The sequence below is a fragment of the Toxorhynchites rutilus genome, chromosome 2 (assembly GCF_029784135.1).
Source record: "Toxorhynchites rutilus septentrionalis strain SRP chromosome 2, ASM2978413v1, whole genome shotgun sequence".
Lineage (NCBI taxonomy): Eukaryota > Metazoa > Arthropoda > Insecta > Diptera > Culicidae > Toxorhynchites > Toxorhynchites rutilus.
Genome location: NC_073745.1, coordinates 166670858 through 166695389, shown reverse-complemented (window position 1 = coordinate 166695389; position 24532 = coordinate 166670858). Strand labels below are relative to the sequence as shown.

The 24532-nt window shown below is 39.8% G+C and overlaps 1 long non-coding RNA gene across 1 annotated transcript; it reads left to right on the top strand.

The window, feature by feature from the left end:
- The first annotated feature begins 8245 nt into the window (after window positions 1-8245).
- On the top strand, window positions 8246-10932 carry LOC129769014 (uncharacterized). Its single transcript, XR_008741782.1, has 4 exons — window positions 8246-8452; window positions 8512-8956; window positions 9080-10458; window positions 10515-10932. It is a non-coding gene; the product is annotated as an uncharacterized LOC129769014 (long non-coding RNA).
- Window positions 10933-24532: the final 13600 nt, after the last annotated feature.

Here is a 24532-nt window from a genome sequence, read left to right as displayed (position 1 = left end):
TAGAGGAGCGGCTCCCGGGAGAGTGATATTGCAAATGTCTTGAAGCCATTTGCTAGCTCTCGTGGTGGTTGATGTGAGATTTGGATATTTCTGTGAGATTCGGATGGCTCGATTGGCCAAGGCTCTGGTGATGAACATTTCGAAGGGAACTTGGCCAGCCTCCACAAGCAAAGCTTTTATTGGGCTGGACTTACAGGCTCCTGAGGCATATCTGATTACGCTATGGTAGCAAGGTTTTAAATGATCAATTGATTTCCAGGATGCACTGCTGAAGAGTTCAATCCCGTATAGCATTTTTGTGAAGACGATACTTCTACCGATTTTATAAATGGTTTTACGCGCGCTTAAGCGGCTGCGACCACTTATTACCATCGTTAACCGGATACGGCTTTTGATATCTGCTTTTGTCTTTTTGATGTGGTCTGTGAATGAAAGATTTTTATCTATTGTAACACCTAGAATTCGAGCTGATTTAACTCGTTTCACAAGTGCACCATTAATTTTGCATGGTTTGAATTTTTTCTTGTGACCTTTTAGACTGCAGCAATGAAGTATATTGGATTTTTGTGCTGAAATTTTGAAACCAATTGAATCTGCCCAGCTGCTGATAGCAGAGATTCCTATCTGGAGTCTTCTGCGTGCAAGTTCAGTGAATGATGCTCGGGCCATAAGCAGTATATCGTCAGCATATGCCAGTATTTCGATGTTTGGTGGAATAACATCGAAAACTGATTGCATTGCTATTAGGAAGAGAGTTGCCGAAAGAACAGAGCCCTGTGGTACTCCGTTTTCTTGAACTCGGCTTTCAGATATTGACCCTCCGAAGAAAACTTGAAAACTTCGGTTGAGGAGGAAACTTTGAATGATTTCGAAGAGGTAACCTTCGAATCCCCATTGGTGGAGTTGATCTATGATATTATGCTTCCAGGTGGTATCGAATGCTTTGGAAAGATCAAGCAAAGCAAGTTCATTGTGTTGTCTCTTCTGTGTGGAGTCATGAAGAAATTGGTTGAGATGGCAGAAATATGTACTTGTGCCTTTTCCTCGACGGTAAGCATGTTGTCTGGGGTCTAGTAGTTGTTGTTCTTCGAGGGTTGTTATCAGTCTTCGGTTAATCATCCTTTCAAAAAGTTTCCCTAAGCAGCTGAGGAGCGTGATAGGGCGATAGCTATTCACATCACGTTTGTCCTCTTTTGCTTTGGGGATCGGGATTACCATGCCAGCTTTCCATGAATCTGGAAAGTATCTGTTTGTCCAGCACTCGTTGAAAATCTGCAAAAGCAGGGTTTTCGCATGGTGGGGCAGGTGTCTTATCATCGGGTATTCGATATTATCTGGGCCGGCTGACTTACCTTTGGACCTTTTAAGGGCCCAGAGCAGCTCGTCCATGGAGAAAGGTTTGTTGTATTCGTGCTGTTGACCTGTAGCAGAGGGAAACACTTCTAGTTCTGCTTTGGCTTTGATATTCTTAAAGGCATTGGTGTAATTCGAAGTGGATGAAGATTTGGCGAAATGATCTGCCAGATGTTCGGCTATGGTACCAGGGTCTTCAGTAGTAATACCGTTGATCTCAATGGAATAGCAGTTAGAAGCTTTCTTGCCACTGAGAGCGTTGACCTTGTTCCATAGTTCTTTTGAAGATGTTGAAGGATTAAATTCATCAAGAAATTCAGTCCAGCTTTGGGTTTTTGCTTCGGCTATTGCTTTTCTGGCATTAGCTCTAGCTTCCTGAAAATTGGATAAAGCAATCCTTTTGCTGTTGTTTCCATCTGGAAGACGTCTGAGAAGACGAAGCAGTTTTCTTCTTTTTTTGATGGCAAGTGCTACTTCATTATTCCACCAGGGGACAGCCTTACGACCGGGGTTCCCACTTGTTCTGTAGATATTTACTTCTGCAGCGGAGAGAATGGCTTGAGTAAAGTCATCAACAGAGTAGCTTATGTGTGCTTGAAGTAAGCTGTCAATTGTAGATTCGAAGCCTTCCCAGTTGGCTGATTGGTATTTCCATTTTCTGCGAAGTGTAATATTGGGATTCCTTGTTGATGTTCTGATGTGAATTGGGAAGTGATCACTTCCTCTGAGGTCATTGTCAACAAACCAATTTAGTCTGGGTGCCAGTTCCCAAGATGCGATCGTGAGATCGAGGGCAGACGTTGATCCAAAACGTGGATCGAGTCTGGTATGTTGATGATCGTTGATGATAATGAGGTTCAGTTTTTGGATGATTCTAAGAATCGTATGACCTCTTGCGTCACATTTTTTTCCTCCCCAGGAAGTATGGTGTGCGTTGAAGTCACCCATGATAATAAATGGGTGTGGTAATTGTTTGAAAGCATTTACCAAATCAACTTCAAAATCATTGATATTGTGCTGAAGGGATATGTATATTGAAGCAAGGGTTACCTGGAAAGGTCCCTTGAGTTGGACTGCACATATTTGTAGTGGTGATGTTATGGGGATCACAGTATGAGAAAGGTGACTTAGGACAGCGAGGCATGTTCCTCCTTGTTGTGAAGATAGTCCGTCACAAAAATACCATTTGAATTTGCCTCCTAGGGCACTATTCATGTTTGTACCAGTCGGTACTTTAGTTTCTTGGAAAGCTAGGGTTAGTGGGAGATGTTTCTCTTCCGCTAACATTAATTTTATTTCGTTCATTGAACTGTAAAGCCCACGCAAGTTCCATTGAATGGAAAGTTTGCGATTAGGGATAGGGTCTCGAGACGATGGTGTATGATTAGGTGGGGGATTGAATGTTAAGATTGGAAGGGGGGAAGTGGGCTGAGGTGTGGAGGATAAATTGGAGATTGGTGGAGTAGAAATCAGTTGAAATTAGTTGTGGTTGAGTTTTTCACCCTTGGATTGTTTGAGTTTTAGTCTCGGATCATTTTTGGAAACATTAACAATTGGTTTGTTGGTAGTAGGATTGGGTTTGTGTTGGGTAGTAGGTGGATTGGATCCAATTGGTTGGGTTGAAGTGCTGGGTTGTGATAGGTAGTTCTGGTGGGATTGGGTCTTCTGTAGGGTTGGGGTCGATTTCTTATTTTTAGGTTTCTTCCTAGAAGATTCCTTCTCAATTGGTTGTTCATCTTCCGATGATTTGAATTCATCTGAAGTTGTTGTTTTCGAGATGATTTTTCTTTTGTTTGAGTAAGTTGATTCGATTTCCATTGGAGATTCAGAATCTTCCTCAGAGTCAATTGGAATGATGCTGGATCCCTGTTCAGATTTTTTATTGGCCTGAATAGAAACAGTCTTATTCGATTTAATAGGAGCTGACTTTGTTTGTGTACAGTTGCACTTGCATTGTTGGCATCCTGTGTTTTGGATATTGTCGAGCCGCTCTTTCAATTTACTAGCGTAGGAAGAACCATTATTGTTTTCACAAATGGATTTAGCTTCCTTGTAGGAGATTCCTTTATCAATCCTAACTCGTGTTATTTTGTCCTCGGCGATCCAAGCTGGGCACTTCCTGCTAGTGGAGGAGTGATTTTCCTTGCAGTTTACGCATGAGGCAGGTGCATTGCATTGAAACTTCTTTGCCTTTTCTTTATCGGTTTGGTTTAGTTCTGGGTGTGCTACACCACAGTTACGGCATAACTGTATTTTCTTCATACACTTCTTGAAAGTGTGTCCATAATTATAGCATCCGAAGCATTGCATCGGGCTTGGATAGTAGTTTCTGGTTGGTGCGCGAATGAAACCGAAGTTAATCGCTTCGGGAATGACTGTTCCGTTGATAGTTAGGATTAGGGTAGAAGTTGCTACCTTTTCCTTTTTAATTGTATCGTATCTAAATATTCTTTTGACACCGATAACTTTTTGCTCAGAGAGTTCAGTAAGAAGTACATCCTCTGGCATGGAAACAACATCCCAGCAAGATACAACACACTTGCGTTGATTAAGAGTGGGATGAAAAATTATTTCAATTGGGGTCGAGTCAGTTAGCGACTTCATACCCAGTAAAGGTTCAACCTGTTTGACGTTGCGTATTTGTAGAACATATTGAAGGCGACCTTTATCATCGCGTTGAGGTTTTGCATCTTTAAATTTATCTCCGATCACACCTTGGATCGATTTCGATACAACGAAGGGGTTGGGTGGAAGAATATTACCATCAGTTGCTCTCAACAATAAAATTTGCAAATTTCCGCCAAAGGGATCAGCCCATTTGGGGGAAGTGTGGGTGGTGGGAACACCATTGTATATATTTGTTGGCCTTCCGGCGCCGGAGCTGCTGGAAGCCATGTTCAAGGCTGGCTATACCTAGGTACAGCCAGGTAAAAAGTTTTTAAATTTTCTTATTCTATGTACGTTGTGCGTCGGGGGACAATAACAGCGGGGACGAAAACGGCGGAGGACGGTAACGGCGGGGGACAATGCCAACGCAGTTACAAGGACGAACACCGCAATCACTTGGCTGAAAAACACTTGGGGCAGAAAAGCACTGTTTTAAAAACACTTGGAAAAGTCACTTTTAAATATCTGTTATATAAAATTAATTTGGGATATGTAGTAAAAATTTCCTAACCTATACCCTTTGGGCGTCCTATCTTTCACTAACTCCTGGTAAAATGAAAAGTTTGGTCACTCACCGATCGTGTTGAAGGACCTCCTCGAAGATCACCACCTAATGGTAGTGGGGTAGCGGGGAAGGGACCGGACACCGCCGACGGCAGGGCAACAGCCGCAGCGGCTCGAAACGACGAAGCGAAAATAACCTCCTTTCACACCTTACACCTCCTGAGCTGCTGATGACTGATGAGAAGAAGATTGCGCCAAAATCGCGCGTCGCTGGCAGGGGAAACGTTGCTGATGAAACGGGCGCAAACAGCGGGACACGCAAGGGGCAGTGAAAACTGCCGGTCAAAGTGGCCAATCCGACCGAACCAACTTCCTGAATGGCTGTTGGGGGCTTCTCGGCTGCTTCCTCCTTTCCTGATGTCCGGACAACTGTTGCTGAAAAAGAACGCTTTATTTAGTACCGAATACAGCTTTGAAAAAAGCTATGCATCCGGTTGTAGGAGAAAACTTTTATTTCTATGCTTCTCTTTTAGAATGGCGCTAAAAACGTAACCGTTGCGGTCGAGTGTCAGTAGCACCATGAACGAAAGCAAAGGAAGCGTCATTTTATAAACCATAAAAGTATAGAATCTAAATCCCACCCTTATTATATTCGTGAGTATACAGTAAGCTTATACAATAAAGAGGGTGGGGTTTACATTCGATTCTTTTATGTTTTATAAAATCACACTTCCCTTGCTTTCGTTCATTTCTTACTCTACTCTCGCACCGTGAGGACCCGTTTCATCGGGACTGAGCAGACAGCTCGTTAGTCTTTCGGTGGTAAGGCACCACGAAAGCAGCTCGGATAAGCGCATCAGCCGCAGGAAGCGTGAAGAAGCCACATCGCTATCGACCGGGAACTTCGCATGAAATTCGTCGCTATCAGAAGTCGACCGAATTGCTGATCCGCAAGCTACCTTTGCAGCATTTGGTTCGTGGAATTGCTCAGGACTTCAAAACCGACTTGCGCTTCCAAAGTTCCGCGGTTATGACGCTGCAGGAGGCTTATTAGAAGATACCAATTTGTGTGCTATCCATGCAAAACGCGTCACATCATGCCCAAGGACATCCAGCTGACCCATCGTATCCGAGGAGAGCGTGCTATATTAGCTTAGCATATAATCAACAGCCCTTTTCAGGGCTCCAAATTTGATGGATTAGAATTCAGAAAAGTTTTTTACAGGCCGAACTGAAAGGAGCATTTAGCGAAAATCGTGGTGTCGATGATAATTCGATACCGATAGGTGCCATGGATATGAATTTCATAATGAAAAATATGAAATATATGACATGATGTAGTGAATATATCTCCATATCGAAGAAATCACTTTGATGAAACTGTTTACCGTTTGTCGTTTTTAATTGTTGGGAAAGGGCATTATTTCTGCTGACTAAATTCCAAGAAAAAATCCATTCCTTCTTTAAGCGTGATTCATTCTGCTTCGGATCAACGGAACAGTATGATAATCATTTCATACAAAAGATAAAATGCCCAAGAGTTATATGATTGCTATTTATTGAGTCGAAAAATTGTTTCAATAGCTTAATGATAGCTTCGAAAACAGGTTATTGAAATCATTCGTATCCGTATGTAGCGCGCCCACTTGGAAACCCATTAATCTTATTGGAATGTGAAATGGGGAAGCTCATACTTACGTCTATGCATTATGCTGTACACTACATACTTTTTTTCTCCGTACTGATTAAGAAGCAGACCGAACTATCGGTCGACAAGTCAGTCTGCAGTCGGCGGGGGCTCTTAATTTCGTTTTTGCAGGCCGAACCGAAAAAATTTCAGTCGAGTTAACTCTTTTTTACAGTAATGCTTTTGAATCCGGACACTTTGCATTACATTCAATATCATACCACAGCCATAACATTTTTTTCATGTTGAATTTATGCGATTAATAGTTGCTAATATAGTTACTGATAGTTTCTTGATAGTTACTTATCAATCGCATTAATTCAACATGCAGAAAATGTTGTGGCTGCGGTATGGTATTAAATGTAACGCAAAGTGTCCGGATTCAAATACATTACTGTATACTTACTTCGATGTTATTCGTTTCTCTCTCAGGGTAAGCAACGAATATAATAAGGGTGGGGTTTAGATTCTATACTTTTATGGTTTATAAAATGACGCTTCCTTTGCTTTCGTTCATTTCTTACTCTACTCTCGCACCGTGACGACTCGTTTGTTTGGGACCAAGCAGATAGCTAATTAGTCTTTCAGTGGTAAGGCACACGAAAGCAGCTCGGATAAGCGCACCAGCCGCAGGATAGGTGAAGAAGCCACATCGCTATCGACCGGGAACTTTGCGTGAAATTCATCGCTATCGGAAGTCGACCGAATTGCTGATCCGCAAGCTACCTTTGCAGCTTTTGGATCGTGGAATTGCTCAGGACTTCAAAACCGACTTGCGCTTCCAAAGTTCCGCGGTTATGACGCTGCAGGAGGCTTATTCGAAGATACAAATTTGTGTGCTATCCACGCAAAACGCGTCACATCATGCCCAAGGACATTCAGCTGGCCCATCGAATCCAAGGAGAGGGTGCTATATTAGCTTAGCATATAATCATCGGCCCTTTTCAGGGCTCCCAATTTGATGGATTAGAGTTTAGAAAAGTTTTTTGCAGGCCAAACTGAAATGAGAATTTTCGTTTGGATGCCATACAGCATCGAGAAAATTCCGGAAAGATCTAATCGTTGCTGAAAAATAATCTGTCAGTTCCCTGGGAATTGAAGAATGCATCCATGCGAAAGAGTTTATTTTAATGTTTTCTAATTATATGGCGAACACAGCGACCAAAACACATTTGATTTCGTAGTTTTTCAATCAAGTGTAATTAGCTGGAAAGCTTCTGAAGATTATTCTTTCCCATCAGTAGGATATTTTCGTATCCAATATTGGATGCAATCAGTTTGTTTTAACTGTGAGGGAGCACAGAAAAGCCGATGCTGATACTCTCGTGACCAAGAGAGTATCAGCATCGAAATACGGTTCCTCGGGAAGACATAGAAGCAGCCGCCACACACACACATACACGCGCGCAACTCTTTTCGTTTGCTGGTTATCGAGAGGAAACCTGGAAAGAAATGATCGTTGCTGAAAAATAATCTGCCAGTTCCCCTTGGAATTGAAAATTACATTCAAGCGAGTTAATTTTAATGTTTTCTATCCATATAATACTGCGACCACATACATATGGTTTTGTGATTTGTCAATCAAGTGCAGTTAGCAGGAAAGCTTCTGAAGATTATTCTTCAGAACAAGGTTTTTTGTATCTAATATTGGATGCATAAAACCTTGAGTCTCCAACGTAACACTCTCGTTTTTGAAGTCACCCAAATATTTATTTATTCATTCCTTCAGGATGGATTTAGATTCAACTTCAAACAAATGATCTCTAAATCAACGATAGTCCTACGTCACCCTTGCGGTTATACCATAGATATAACCCACTTCCTGTTTTTCTTGGCATAATTTTTCTACTTAAAGTACGTTGTCATGACCCTAATTTGCATTATTTTCTATAGACGTTCACATATTCTCAAAAAAACTTATCATTATAATATAAAATTATCTCTAAACATATTTTTTTATGACGTTTTTTCACCACTTACAGGCATTGGTGATTTTCACTTACATAGAGTACTAATTTGATTAAGGAAAAATCATGTTCATTCATAATTTTCATTTTAAAAGTGTATTCATTCCTTCTGCAAATCCATACTGTCATGCATATTCCCCAATATCGCCAACGCGGATAGTTCGTTAGTCGAAAATACTGAATAATTAAACAAACCAAATGGCATCACTGGTGGTTCTTTTTTCCACTCCGCTAAACTGTCATCTCAAACAAAAACAAATGGATCATACAACTGGTGAGTATGAAATATATTTCGGCTTTTTAATTATTAATTATTTTATCTTGTCTTATCAGCTATGAATACATTCGACTCGTTTGCTTCCATCAATCGGTAAGTGAGAAAGATGATTTCTCCCATCACCACAGTGCGGATTTCCACTTATATCACAGCAGCCAACAACATCCGTTTTCCTGCAGCAGTAACCTCCAACCCCTGTTGGCAATGCCGGGGGACAGCATTAACAGCAGCAGCAGCAGAATTTGACCATGGTATGGTATTCGCGTCATCGAAGGTACGGTGTCGCCACCTATGAAAGTTTCGCGTGTGAGTGAAAAATATGTAAACAAACCGTTGCATATTTTCTCTGTAATTAATATACTGATTTCTCGAAAACTTGTACCGTGTTTATCTTACAATTAGTGGAAATTGTTGAAAATTTACCAAACCAAAATTTATTGTCATTTGGTAGTGAAAAAAAGCCGTTGAAGTACACCCTCTGTCAATCTACTTGCGAGAGAGGTAAACCGAATTAATGAAATTTGATATAAAAATATCCGCTTAGTGTTCATAAAATACCTAAAATACAAAGATCTGGCTTCTATTCAATCAGTGCTCTAATATTTTTCAAAATATTTTCCTTAGAACGTGTGAAATATGGACGTCAAAAGCTGCGCAAATTGCCCGGAGAACATGCAAGTCAGACGAAATTAGCTTGGAGCTGACTCCGAACAATCTGCAAAATTCAAAAGCCGTATTGTTTGTGTCGTCCCCGGATGTAAGCAGAGATATCGCCCCGGAATTTCTTTTCATGCCTTCCCTCCGAAAATGGACAAATCGCGGTATCTAGACTGGATCCAACGACTACGGCTAAAGATAGAACCTACAAAAACCTCCCGTATTTGTAGCCTCCATTTCACCGTGTCGAACTTCTACTCTCCAAGTATTCACATTCACATTTTCGCACTTTTGAAAAAGTGTGAAGCAGTTCAACTTGGTGCAAAATGTGCAATAATAAAGAAATAAAATGAAACATACTTAAGCAAATGACACAAAACAGCCATGACGTGTTTGCACTTCCCTTTGCCAGCTTTGCAGGAACACGAAAACAACTATTTGGAGAAAGAGATTTTCGTACGAATTTTTATTGTATGGGGTTCCGAGCTTGGAGATGATGACTGGAGGCAGGACGAGAAAATACTGAAGCCTTCATCGTGAACTTCTTCAACACCAACTATTAAAATATGTCCAGCTTTGAATACTCTTTCGCCTTCGACGACTAAACGGCTTCCACCCGCAGCGTAATCGAACACATCCGCAAACTCCACAGCCACGTAGCAGGTTTCATTTTCTCCGACTGATGGCTCCTGATAATGCATGAAACAAGGTCACAGAAAAACACTTATAAGTTAAATTCAGCTTAAGCTACGGCAAAGTTTTTTTCACTGCATAAGGAAAACTCATTTTTCAACCGTTTGGAAGATAAATTTTGCACACAATTATAAATTTTCATTAAAATTTAGTATCCTGAAAGTTTGTTTACTTTTTCACAAGTAAAGACAGTGTCCTTTGGATGCGGTAAGAAAACGTTTTCCCCTGCAGTAAATTTATGTGGTTTAACTAAATTAGCATCCTAGAGGATAGTTCTTTCGATACATACTCACCATTACGAAAATTTTTGCAAAAAACGTTAAAAACGGTGCGTTTAAAAATCACTTTTTTTTTTGCAATTCTTTGTTGACATTCGCTTCACGCACACAAGCTGTCAAATTCAGCTTCGTAGTCGCGAATTGCGAAGAACTTTCCCCATTAGAGGTTCCGTGCTTCGCGCACATTCAAAAATCCTCTTCAGACACGAAAACTCAACGACAAGGAGGTATTTATCAACTTGCTCAGCTGAATTACCACCCGGAGGAACCCGAATGCACTGATTCCATTGTATAGTAGAATGAAAATAGGCGAGGTAAGCGAACGTAATCGCATGATATTTTAATGTTCGCATTTTTATCCGGATCATACAACTGGTGAGTAGGGAATTCATTTCTGCTTTTCACTTACTAATCATTTTATTTTGTTTCAGCTATGAATACATCCGACTCAATCAATCGGCGAATGAGAAAGATGATTTCCCTCATCACCACATTGCTTATTTCCACTTCTATCACACCAGCCAACAGCATCAGCTTTCCCGCAGCAGTATCCTTTAAGTCCAGGGTGCTATTCCGGGGAACAGCATCAACAGCAACAGCAGCAGGACCTGGCCATCGATAGTATTTCGAGCAATTTTCCCCATCGGAGATCCCGTGGTTCACGCACATTGAAGAATCCTCCTCAGCCACATATCTGTGTCATCAAGGGCAAGGAGGTATTCATCAATATACTCAGTCGGATTTGAATCGTCAATCCAGACAACCCGGATGCACCGATTCCATTATATACCTTATTTTTATTATACATGGATTTTTATTATTTTTTTTTAATAAAATGATTAAAATCGATCAATGTATTTCCTTTTCATTTTCAATAACAAACCAATACAAACAAGCAGCAAGCAGTGCTGGAAGCAGCGCTGCAAGCAGGTCGACGCCTTGCACATGTTGGCGAAAAGGTGGCGTCAAGTTGTTCGATGAATGCATATGAAAGGTCGATAACTCGATTGCAAGGTGGCAGCATTTGAGGTCGATTGTTGACATTTCATCGACCTGATCTTGGCAGGCAAAACGGAATGTGGGAATCCAAACAAAGACAAATACAGTAAGTTACATTTAAGTCGACATCTAGCTAATTGGACAAATTTGTAATGCGACACGTTAAAATTGGACATTTTTACCCCTAATTAGACATTTTTTGTAAAAATCAAGTTCGGGGCCCAAATTATGACCCCACGTTGAAAGTCGCCACCGGACACTGCCTTACAGATCCTTATTCCCGTATATACTTCACGGTGAAAACGAAATGGACAGCACGTCATTGAACGTTTTAAGTGCGATCATGGAACTATGGGCCTGATTCTCGAATACACTACGAATACACTTCACGGTGGAAACGATATGAAACGCATTCGCGATGACAACGGTACGGTGTCGACATCTGGATGCGAGATTAGTTTCCCACTAAATTTATCATTTTAAAATCAAATTATCTTCAGATCAAATTTTTGTATGAGATTATTATACCACACGAAGAAAACAAAGTTTTCCACTCACATTGAATACCAGTTTGATACGAAGAGGTTAATTTTCATTAATGATTTTTATTTGAAAAGTGCTCATTCTGCCTGAAAACTCATCATTATCTTCGACACTTCATTAACTCGTAAAACGTAGTTCAATGGCGTGCCGTTTATTTCGTTTCCACCGTGCAGTGTATTCGAGAATCAGGCCCGAAATCTTTGGGAAATCCGTACCCCAGATCATACGTCGAAATGTACCATCAAATTAACCTTCCAACCGTTCTCCGGATCAACTGTCACCTTATTCTGCAAATGCGTTCCCACACGGATGCGGAACGGTTCAATCTGATTGAAATAAAATCACTATTCACTATGAATTTCCGATTGCACACACGAGCAGCCACTGCGAGAAACAAGGGGCCTGATTCTCGAATACACTTCACGGTGGAAGCGAAATAAACGGCACGCCATTGAACTACGTTTTACGAGTTAGTGAAGTGTCGAAGATAATAATGAGTTTTCAGGCAGAATGAGCACTTTTCAAATAAAAATAATTAATGAAAATTAACTTATTCGTATCAAACTGGTATTCAATGTGAGTGGAAAACTTCATGTGATATAATAATCTCATACAAAAATTTCATCTGAAGATAATTTGAACTTCCCAGCAAACATTAAATCGCATAACAAGCGTATATATAACATCATATGCCCTAAAATTTGGTTGGCATATAGTGCGCCTAACTGGCATATGCATGCAAAAGTGGAGGCTTTATACATACATGGCAAATGCTTACCGAATTTGTTTGGATGAATATGAAACTTTGATCGGCTATAATAGCGATTATGTTGGAATTGAATTGCGATCTAATATGAATATATTCATGAGTTGTCAAAGCACCAAATACGACTTTTGCAATACTCATATATTAGAAAAAAACAAATGGCGCAAAATATTTTCGTGAAATGTTTATTATAACCTCTCGAATCGCCATTTTTATATATGAGTATTTATGTTCGTAGAAATAATAATTGTTTGATTGACTTATGTTGGGAGTGGAATATGAATGTTTAAAATGACATAGATTGATGTTGGTGGAAACTGCTCCGATGTGGGTTCGAACTCCGGTCGTCTGGATTATCATCCACCAGCTATCTCGCGCAGCTATCTGAAATTTAATTCAACAGTGGTTAAAACTTTCGAGTGCATCAGCATTTCATTGACATTTCAATATGATGTAATATGTTATTTATTAGGATCTAATATGATTTACTGTTTCATGATTTTCTTCAGCATGCAACACGATTTGCTACATTACTGAATCGATTTAAATTGTACGCTTATACGACACATAAACTGCATCGGCGTAATATACGCATATGATGCGGATTAAATATATTTTACGACAATATACATAATAAAATTGTTGTTTATTATACCGAATTGCGACTTAATTTGATAATGGTATATAAAATCGAGTTTTTACATTTTATGCGATTTAAAATATACACGATACATACTTTGATTGATATTATATGCGATTCTGATTTATTCGGATTTCTTGTAAGACTTGGCACGTGCAAAATTATACGATTTAATGTTTGCTGGGTTATCACTAAGTTCAGTGAGAAACTAATCTCGTATCCCGATGTCGACACCGTACCGTTGTTATCGCAGATACGTTTCATTCCGTTTCCACCGTGAAGTGTATTCGAAGTGTATTCAAGAATCAGGCCCCGAGTCTCATTCGTAGTGTATTTGCATAACGTAGTGAAATTACTTGATTTTACTTGACACTCCGCCTACTACTTTACCCTTGTGTATATGAACACTGAGATGAAGAATAGAAGGTGGGAAGATTCACGAGTTTTGGTTGTGTTAAACTTTGATTGTATTAGTAGTCAGGAAGGTAGGTAGTTCACATACCAGTCAGTTACTCAAATGGTACAAAATTGAATGTGTCAACGAATAACGTTGAAAATGAATATACAGAAACTAATGATATATTTGCTAAAAATGTTTTATGTATTACATTCATCATTTTAAAAAATATAACATGTCACGAACATGTTTCATTTTTTCTTTCAATTATTCTTATATCAGAATTAGTAGAAGTTCATCTCTTGTCAGCAATGGTAATTACTTTTTTCGCAACTAGGGTGTGTTCAGTTCATTCGTCCAAAACTAGGACGCAAGCGGAAAAAATTTCCGTCTTTTTTAATACGGAGTTAAACAAAACTAGCACGCAAGTGGAAAAATTTTCCGTTTTTTTTAATACGTAGTTAAACGGAGTTAATGAAATTTATTTTTAAGTGCATTTTACATGAAAAAAAAACTTGCAACCTTTTTTCACATGCGCTGTCAAATGTTTCTCCGTCAAAGGAACGAACGATTCTGTGACTCTGAGGCCATCTACACACTAGGTAATCTAGGTTGGATACCAACTTAAAGAATATCGCAAAAAAGGCGAGAGCACGTATAAACAAATGGGAGCATACACATTAGGCTGAGGACATAGTAAACGCGATGCGGTGCGATGCGATACGGAGCGATGAATTGGAGCTCATCGCGTGCTATGACATACTGATCGCTTCAGATCACGCGTGTTTTGATGTTTCATTCCACATGTAAACAACCCAGCAGAAGGATGCCAGATATGATAACATGTCTTCATTTTGTAATCAGTTGAATTATGGGATCATTTTTATTTGTGAACATGGCAAATCGAAAGCCCTTAACGTAAAGTTTTCATTATATGCATTATGTACAGGTGAGCTAGATTCTTTTGTATCGTACACGAAAATTACTCAAACGTATAAAATAGCGTGCAGTGTGTGTGCGCTATTTTGCTCGCTATTTACTAATGCTAACCCGAGGGCCTTTATAGAATACTTGATAAATGTCTAAGTTCGTTGGTTTGAGTTCACGATGGGTAGGCAATAAACTGTCCATTGATGGGGTAACTTCTTTTATGCATCAGAAATCAAGTTTTCGTACCTATTTATATGGACGTAAAAATAAGATTGCATACGCGGGTATAAAATTAGTATCAGGGGGAAATGGAAGTGTGGATTGAAGTCAGTTGAATGAAGAGGCAGATTTGTATTCATTAGTCGAGTCAGTTGAATTAACCACTGACTGGACTAGTTCACCAGTCATCCTCGCTAGTCAACGCTAGTCAATTCATTTTCTAGTGAAGTCACCTTTTGTTGTGGGCGACTGCCGAAGCAGTTCTACACTCTGCCCAACTTCCATAAGACCATCCTGATTATTTTTCATTGCAACACAAACACTTAGAATTTCAACAAAATACATTCATACATTGTTGAATGCTTAGAATAAAGTATATTTAACGTCAATTTTTTTTCAAAAGAGTTGTTTGTTTAAGCACAATAGTGCTTAAATATGATAATTTCAGCTGTCCAGTTTCTATAAGACAATTTCAAAATTCATAAGGATTATCAATGAACAATTCAAAACGATCGGCTGATTTACATGTCAATAAATGGCAACCTTGCCATTTAATCTAATAACATGTAAAATTCGCGTTGGAATACTATTTACCAAATGCTGCTGAACGAATTTCTCTATATTTTTCCATGTTTCCGAAATTGCTCTTCAATCGTGGTGTACCGTTTTCCCTCAGTGTAGATTCTGCGTAGGATCCCCCTAAGATTTTCAACAGTATTCAAATCTGGAGAGTGAGCCGACCAGCCCAAACCTTAAATTTTCGGTCTTTAATCTATTGCTTAGCTTCCTTGCTGGTATGAATAGTTGAATTGTTTTGCTGGAATGTGATTCTTTTGTGACGATATCCACGCAAAAAACGGTAGGAGAGAGGATTCCAGAACATGTATGTAATCCTTGAATGATATGAAATCTGTCTTGAGGTTTCCGGTTGCACAGAATCCCGCATCCATGCACGAGCCTCCACTAAAATTCCTGGTTGAAAAATACTCTTCCTTCTTCCGTTAATCACGTCAGTACCCGTTGAAACAATCAAGACCATTCTAATTGAACTTTTTTTTGTCAGTGAAGATAACCCATACATTGAAGAACTTTTCGTTATGGTATATAGCAAAATGTATTCTTTTGGAAACATTATTTGTCACAACATACCACATCCCACTATCGGTTCTAGTGAGCTTTGGCAAAACTCAGACGTCTTCCGATGTGAGATGGTGTGAGATGAGGAGCTTGAACCTTTTAAACCCTCTTTATATGAGGATATTTTAACAACTTTTGTCAAATTGTCACTCGAGTAACATTTAAATTGAAATATTGCTTTATTTACATAAGCGATTTTGAGGTATTCGAAGCTGTTCTAGCTATTTCCCGCTTGTCCCGGTCAGAGAGCTTCGATTTACGTGGAGCTCTTTCTCCTTCTTACCGTATCCTTGAGGATTCGTCAAATAATTGAGCACTACTTGATGGGATCGCCCAATCCGACGAGAAATTTCTCTGATACCAACATTTTCGTGGTGGAATGCATCGATTTGTCTTTCTTTTCTCTCCATGAGAACTTTTCCCTTCGACGTTTTCCAGATTTATTGATCAAAACATCTAAAACAACGGAAGATCTAACTGGTCTTATAGGAAGTTGACACTTGAAAAATACAAAAACCATTCATTTACGCTCAGCGCTTGCACATACACATATGAAAATCATGTAATATATGGTAGTCACCAATGCCTACACACTGGAATATAAGTTGAAGCATTGTTTATTCATAGTGGCACAAAGCAGCAAGATCATCACCTGGTCTTATAGAAGTTGGACAGAGTGTAGTCGAAGCGAAGCTACTGAGAGTAGAGTCGGTCTTCATTTTTCACCTTCGAAGATTTAGGGCCCTGATTATGAAGCTGCTAGTTTTGATTTCATTGTATCTTAAAAATGTAGCACTTATCTTCAATTTAATGTCGTTTGCAAAAATTATGTACTGTTGTTTCCCTCTTTTCGCTAGAGTAAAATAATTCGCTTCGGGTTTAAATAATTCGCTCTTCATATGATTTCTTTTGATATTTGAAAATATGACATCTCTTCCAACGATTATGCTGTTCACAGATGAAAACTTAACGAATTCAATACGTTTGAGTTGCCTCAATGTGTAAAGCTGAGTTGGAGATCCGATTGACATCGCCAACACAAATCGGGTTGCGGTTACCTAATGTGTAGATGGCCTGACTTTGTTCATTACGTTTACGTTACGTTTTTGGTCGAACCAGATTATCCTTCTGCAGAATGCGGTGTTGCCTTACTTTGTGACGTTAGAATCTTGCTACACGCAGCTGAGAGACGAAGGTATCGAAAATTCAGGAAATGTTTATTCAAAATATTAAAATTCCTTGTCGGTTTCAATAGTTATACCTAACTGCCACGATTTGTTCATCTGTTTAATGAAAGAAGAGGTGTTGAAGACTTAGATATACTTCTTTTCTCTATCCTCCGAGAGCGAGCGAGGCGAACTTTTCGAAATCACTGACTTCTTCCAATAAATGATGTACACAGATGTAGAGTTGTATGATAAGAGAGAGTTTTATTTATCCACTTCGGGCTTTTATATAATGCGATACCAATAGACAGAGGAAACAGTAGAATTCAAAATAATTCATAATATTCAAGCTTGTGTAATTTCAGTACATTGGATTGAAGGTGTTCCATACTTATAGCATGCACGGAAAAGTATTTCTGAATACATTATCGTATAAAAAATGCAATATCAAACACACAGGCCCCTGTTGAAACTCCCTAGTTTCAACACTTCGACATCCAGGTCCTCCACTTCAGTGCATCCGCATGCGAACCCTATCCTATTTTGGTTCGGTCAACACTTGGTCCTCGATTGTTCCTGGCTTCTGTGGGACGTCTATTGGGAGGATGCATACCTCGGTGACGGCGCGTTTGAACAGTGAACAGTGCGGTGCGAACTAGGACTACTCTGACGTGACTGTCGCTCCCTGGAAGCGTTTGTACAATGCGTCCTAAGTTCCACTGTAGAGGTGGGAGGTTCTCTTGTTTGACCAATACCAAAACGCCTTCGATGGGATGGAGCTACGTTTCGGTTTGCCATTTCGGTCGTTGATGGAGTTGACTCACGTAATCGCGGGACCACCGGCGCCAAAAATCTTGGACGGAACGTCTTAGCTCCTGGAATCGATTCAGTCGATTAAGTTCTGAATTTGATATATCTGGTTCAGGAATAGAGAACATTGGCTCTCCTATTATGAAATGACCTGGTGTCAATGCATTTAAATCTTCTGCATTGTCAGACAACTGCGTTAGTGGTCTGGAGTTTAGTATACTCTCAATTTGAGTCACAGCTGTTACCATTTCGTCAAGCCGAAGTGCTTTATTTCCCAAAATTCGACGGAAATGAAATTTAAAAGATTTTATACCTGCTTCCCACAAGCCTCCGAAGTGAGGGAAACGAGCTGGAATAAAATTAAAATTAATTCCTTGTTGTAAACAAAAACTGTTCCAAGACTCATGTTTAAATTGGTCGAGAAATTGTAAGCGAAGTTCTTTGAGCTCTCGTTTTGCTCCAACAAAGGCGGTTGCATTGTCACAGTACAGGTTTACTAAACGTCCACGTCTGGCAATAAAGCGTTTCATTGCATTTATACAAGCCTGTGACGATAAATCATACACGATTTCCAGGTGGATGGCTTTCGAGACCATACAAATAAAATTCGCAACGTAAATTTTAACCGATGCACCCCGACCTACGAGTGGACGAACGAGGAAAGGTCCACAATAATCTAATCCACAGTTCGAAAATATTCGCGCTGGCGTAATCCTCACTTCAGGGAGTGGAGCCATGATTTGATTACTCATCCGAGGATTACAACGAAAACATTGGATGCATTCACGAACTATTTTTCGTGTAATCTTCCTTCCATGTAATGGCCAAAAACGTTGACAAATGGTTGATAATAATAATGTAGGACCAGAATGCAACGTTTGAAGATGGATTGACCGAGCAATTAAAAATGTAATTTTGTGGTTTGAAGGTAACAGGATCGGACATCTGGTATCCAAAGGTGCGGACAATCTTTCGAGGCGCCCTTTGATTCGAAGTAAACCAAAATCATCCAAATACACATTTAAACCTTTCAATAGCGATTTGAAATTAATTTCAGGCTGAGTGCAGTCTTCACCTTTCATTTTATTAATTGATTTAAATTCATTCGGGAAAGAACATTCTTGTGCAACTCGAATTAAAAGTTTCAGTGTAGTGTTTAACTCGTTTGGTGTTAACGGACCAGTAATTTTTAAATGCTTCTTCGAAGTATTGTAGAAAAATCTCGTACACCATGAAACGACTTTCAACAGCTCCGAAAATCTTTCAAAAATGTCCCAATGCTCATGAGCACTATTTTTAGTGAGCAACGATACGACAAGTCTACGTTCAGTTGAATGTATATCATTTTCACCTGTTGCAGATTCAATAATTGGCCAAAGATGTTCAGGTTTCAATAAAAATTCTGGACCATGCCACCACAATTTATCATTTAAAATTTGTTTCGGCTAAGCTCCTCGAGATATTTGATCAGCTGGGTTCATTTCTGATGGAACATGCCTCCATGTATGTCCGTCAGAAAGTTTTTGAATTTCTGAAATTCTATTCGATACGAACGTTTTCCAAGCAAATGACGGTGAATTAATCCATTGCAATACCACTGACGAATCTGTCCAAAATACCACAGATCCAGAAAATTATGTGGAAGTTAGAATTTGATTAATCAGTTGACTGCCTAGCAAAGCAGCACACAATTCCAAGCGAGGGATTGATTGTGTTCTTAGAGGAGCAACTCTCGATTTAGTGATTAGTAGGTTGCTTATTCTACCACCACGCGTGTTAGTAGAAACTATATATACGCAGCATCCATAGTCTCGTTCGGATGCGTCACAAAAACAATGGATCGTATATGACGTACTAGTGATTACACGTCGAGGCACTCTCAACTGGTGCAGTAGCGGCAGTTGTTCGCGATAATCTTGCCACCAGTCTTTCAACTCATCCGGGAGTGGTTCATCCCACGTATGCTGACCTATCCATAAACGCTGTACGAAGATTTTAGCTGCTGCAACTACCGATCCGACTAGGCCCATGGGGTCGAATAATTGGGCCATTTCCGATACAACAACGCGTTTAGAGATCGTATCTGTGCTGGATAAATCTGGAATTTTGAAAGCAAATTGATCGATGTGAGGATTCCAGAGCAACCCTAGAGTTTTCACTGACGACGACCTATCTATTTCAATCTCACTCGGCATCTCAATTAGGTCAGGGGGTATTTCCCGTAAAACCTTCGCGTCATTAGCACACCATTTCCGAAGACTGAAACCGCCGGCGGCTAATAGCAACCTTAACTGCGCTGCAGCATTGACAACGTCGTTCAAATTGTCACCACCAGCCAATGTATCGTCAACATAAGTGTTTTTCCTAATTATTTTTGCACCTAACGGAAACCGCGACTCTTCATCATCTGCCGATTGCATCAAAACTCGCGTAGCTTGGAAAGGAGCACACGTTGTGCCATATGTAACTGTTGTCAATTGAAATATTGAAAGCGGATCAGTCGAATTTATTCTCCAAAAAATTTGAAGCCAACGTCGATCCTCCGGATGAACCCAAATTTGTCTGAACATTTTTTCAATGTCAGCGATAAACACATACCTTGGGATTCGAAAATTTAAACAATCGATACTAAAGTTGGTTGAACCGTTGGTCCGGCATATAAAACGTCATTTAACGATAATTGATTACCTTCATTACACGAACCATCAAAAACTACACGTATTTTTGTTGTGGTACTATCAGGGCGGATTACAGGATGGTGAGGTAGAAAAGTAAATGGTTTACCTGTATGCGTAGTGCGCTGCATGTGCCCCAATCTTGCGTACTCATCCATGAATTGATGATAGCTGTCACGGAGGTTCGAGTCCGTCCTGAAACGCCGTTCAGTTGATAGAAACCGGCGATGAGCCAGCTGATACGCGTCTCCAAGATAGGGTAACCGGTCTTCGCGTAGCGGTAGTCGAACCACGTATCTTCCATCAGGTTCCCGCGACACAGTTCTTCTAAAATGATCTTCACACCGTTGCTCGTCTAAAGTTAACGCTCTACCGACGTCGAAATTTTCAATTTCCCAAAACCTTTGGAGCATTGTTTCTAGACTATTGGCGGTACTAATAATGCAAATCGGCGATTGATTTGCAGCAGATGAATACATTCCCGACACCACGAATCCGAATACGGTACTCTGTAATAGAGGATAACCTTGAGCAAACGAAATTCGGCTAGATTCTAGCAACGAAAAGAATAATTCCGCGCCGACGAGAACATCAACTCCCGCACTAATGTTAAAACGAGGATCAGCGAGCACTACATTCGACGGTATATTCCATTTCGAAATGTTGATGTTTTTACTGGGCAAAATCGCCGGTATTTTCGGGATAACCAGACATGACACTGCAGCTTCAAATTTGCTTACTCGAGACTTTATATTAAGCATAACTGTTTCCGTGATATGTACTTTTCCCGTACCGACACCGATCACATCCACGTTTGTTTTACTTACTTATTTTTTGTGGTTTGAAGGTAACAGGATCGGACATCTGGTATCCAAAGGTGCGGACAATCTTTCGAGGCGCCCTTTGATTCGAAGTAAACCAAAATCATCCAAATACACATTTAAACCTTTCAATAGCGATTTGAAATTCATTTCAGGCTGAGTGCAGTCTTCACCTTTCATTTTATTAATTGATTTAAATTCATTCGGGAAAGAACATTCTTGTGCAACTCGAATTAATAGTTTCAGTGTAGTGTTTAACTCGTTTGGTGTTAACGGACCAGTAATTTTTAAATGCTTCTTCGAAGTATTGTAGAAAAATCTCGTACACCATGAAACGACTTTCAACAATTTCGACAGCTCCGAAAATCTTTCAAAAATGTCCCAATGCTCATGAGTACTATTTTTAGTGAGCAACGATACGACAAGTCTACGTTCAGTTGAATGTATATCATTTTCACCTGTTGCAGATTCAATAATTGGCCAAAGATGTTCAGGTTTCAATAAAAATTCTGGACCATGCCACCACAATTTATCATTTAAAATTTGTTTCGGCTGAGCTCGAGAAGAGAACATCAACTCCCGCACTAATGTTAAAACGAGGATCAGCGAGCACTACATTCGACGGTATATTCCATTTCGAAATGTTGATGTTTTTACTGGGCAAAATCGCCGGTATTATCGGGATAACCAGACATGACACTGCAGCTTCAAATTTGCTTACTCGAGACTTTATATTAAGCATAACTGTTTCCGTGATATGTACTTTTCCCGTACCGACACCGATCACATCCACGTTTGTTTTACTACGCTTGAGTCCAAGTTTCATAACTAGGGACTCCGAAACGAAATTACACTGCGAACAACTGTCCAACACGATACGCACGAAGTGATTACGATCGAACAAATCTTTCACCTTGATCAAGGCTGTTGCTAGAAACAGTTCACACCCGATATTACGCGACGGATACATCTGTGTTAAGGTTGACTCTGGCTTATTTCCTTCAGAGTGTGCAGATAATGAACTCACTGTGGTAGATGTAGTCGACGAGAGAGTCGCGAGGGTATGAACCACTGGCATATGCGTAGATTTCGAACCCGACGGTGATATATTATACGATTGCGTATTGTACTGATTAGGATATAATTGTTCTTCACTTTCTACCGATTGTTCATTAGCGATAAATGACTGCGATACTCTCGAGTTAGTTTGAGAACGATCCAAACTATCTGCTGTAGGCAGATGTAATAGTGTGTGATGCCGATTTCCACACACTCCACAATTAGCCGAGTTACAATTTTTAGCCATGTGATAACCACCTAGACAATTTATACACAATTTATATCGTTTGGCAAGATTAAAACGCTGCTTTGGCGGTAAACTCTTATATTGTACACAGTTATACAAAAAATGACTCTGCTTACACTGAGGGCATCTAATCGAAGGTTCGGTGGCGACCAATGTCGAACCCGTTTTGGTTGGTCGCTTCTCATCATTGCTAAATACACTTGCATTTTGGGATAGTTTCACCGATAGTAACGTACGAGCTTGTTTTCTGACGAAGTTCACTAATTGTTCATACGTTGGTCGCTCATTATCTTTGCCCTGTTTTTCCCATTCCCTTAATGTCACTGAGTCTAAACGACGACTTAGACTCTCCACGAGGACCGAATTCCAGTGACGATCTGGACCCTCCAATTGGTTCAGCACACTAACATGGCGATCAAATTGATCGAGCAATTCGGATAGCCCTGAAGCAGATTCGCGTTTCAATGTAGGAATAGAGAACAATGCAGAGATATGACGCTTAATCAATAGGTTAGGATTATCATACCTTTCTTCGATAGCTTTCAACGCAATTTGATAATTTTCGGTGGATACGAGAATTGACGAAATTATTTGATGTGCTTCACCTTTCAATGCAGCCTTCAAATAATGCATTTTTTGAACGGAAGTTAGGAAGCGACTTGAAAAGATCTCGGAACTCAATCCACTTTTCCGGATTCCCATCGAATTCTGGGATTCTAATCTCCGGAAGACGAATTGCTTGTGTGATTTGTGGCTGTACCTGACCTGTCGGTACACGAGAAGTTGAAACGAGATTATCATGAGGCAATTTTGTGATTAGAGAGGATTTGAGATCAACATAAATGTTCTGGAATGACACACGTTGTTCTGAAAGGTCCTCAGAATCTTCGGATTCCTCATATATTTCGATTTCATTCTGTATTTCACAAAATCTTTTCCATAGATCATCGAGTAGATCTATTCTAACCTGTATTTGATGAACCATGCCTTCATGGTATTCATCATTAAAAGTTTTTATAAGCTGCGCGGAGCCGAGAATGTTCGACCTACGTCTGTGTAAAATTTTTAACCGATTCACTACACTAGTGCGAGTTTTTCTCATTGCAGGTGTTGGCATGATCTCGGACAATCAACGAGATAAATGTGACGTACCTGGTAACTGAGTCGGTTTTTCGATGAACGAGATGAATAAGAGAAGTTGAGGCAACTTCACGCTTTCGGAGGTGACGACGGCTGGTCACGTATTCTTGATGTAGAATTCGTCGATCAATTGCTTCGAGTCAGCCAAAGGGGGCTCAGACACATTCGAATTGTACTGCTGCGACACACTTTTGACCCGATAGTTATCCGGCGAGACGATTCCCGGGTTTCGGCACCACTGTTGAAGACTTAGATATACTTATTTTCTCTATCCTCTGAGAGCGAGCGAGGCGAACTTGTCGAAATCAATGACTTCTTCCAATAAATGATGTACACAGATGTAGAGTTGTATGATAAGAGAGAGTTTTATTTATCTACTTCGGGCTTTTATATAATGCGATACCAATAGACAGAGGAAACAGTAGAATTCAAAATAATTCATAATATTCAAGCTTGTGTAATTTCAGTACATTGGATTGAAGGTGTTCCATACTTATAGCATGCACGGAAAAGTTTTTCTGAATACATTATCGTATAAAAATGCAATATCAAACAAGAGGTTTATTCAAATAATCCTAGAGTTAACATTTGACTAGAAGTAACACTGAATTGTAATTAAGTTAAAAACACCTCATTAACACTGATGTTTCAGTTTCTTCTAAAATGTCAGTTGGGCCCTTATGATTTTGAACGCTAGCAATAATTTAAGAGAAAAAACAGGAAGTGGGTTATATCTATGGTATAACCGCAAGGGTGACGTAGGACTATCGTTGATTTAGAGATCATTTGTTCGAAGTTGAATCTAAATCCATCCTGAATGAATGAATAAATAAATATTTGGGTGACTTCAAAAACGAGAGTGTTACTTTGAAGACTCAAGGTTTTATGCATCCAATATTG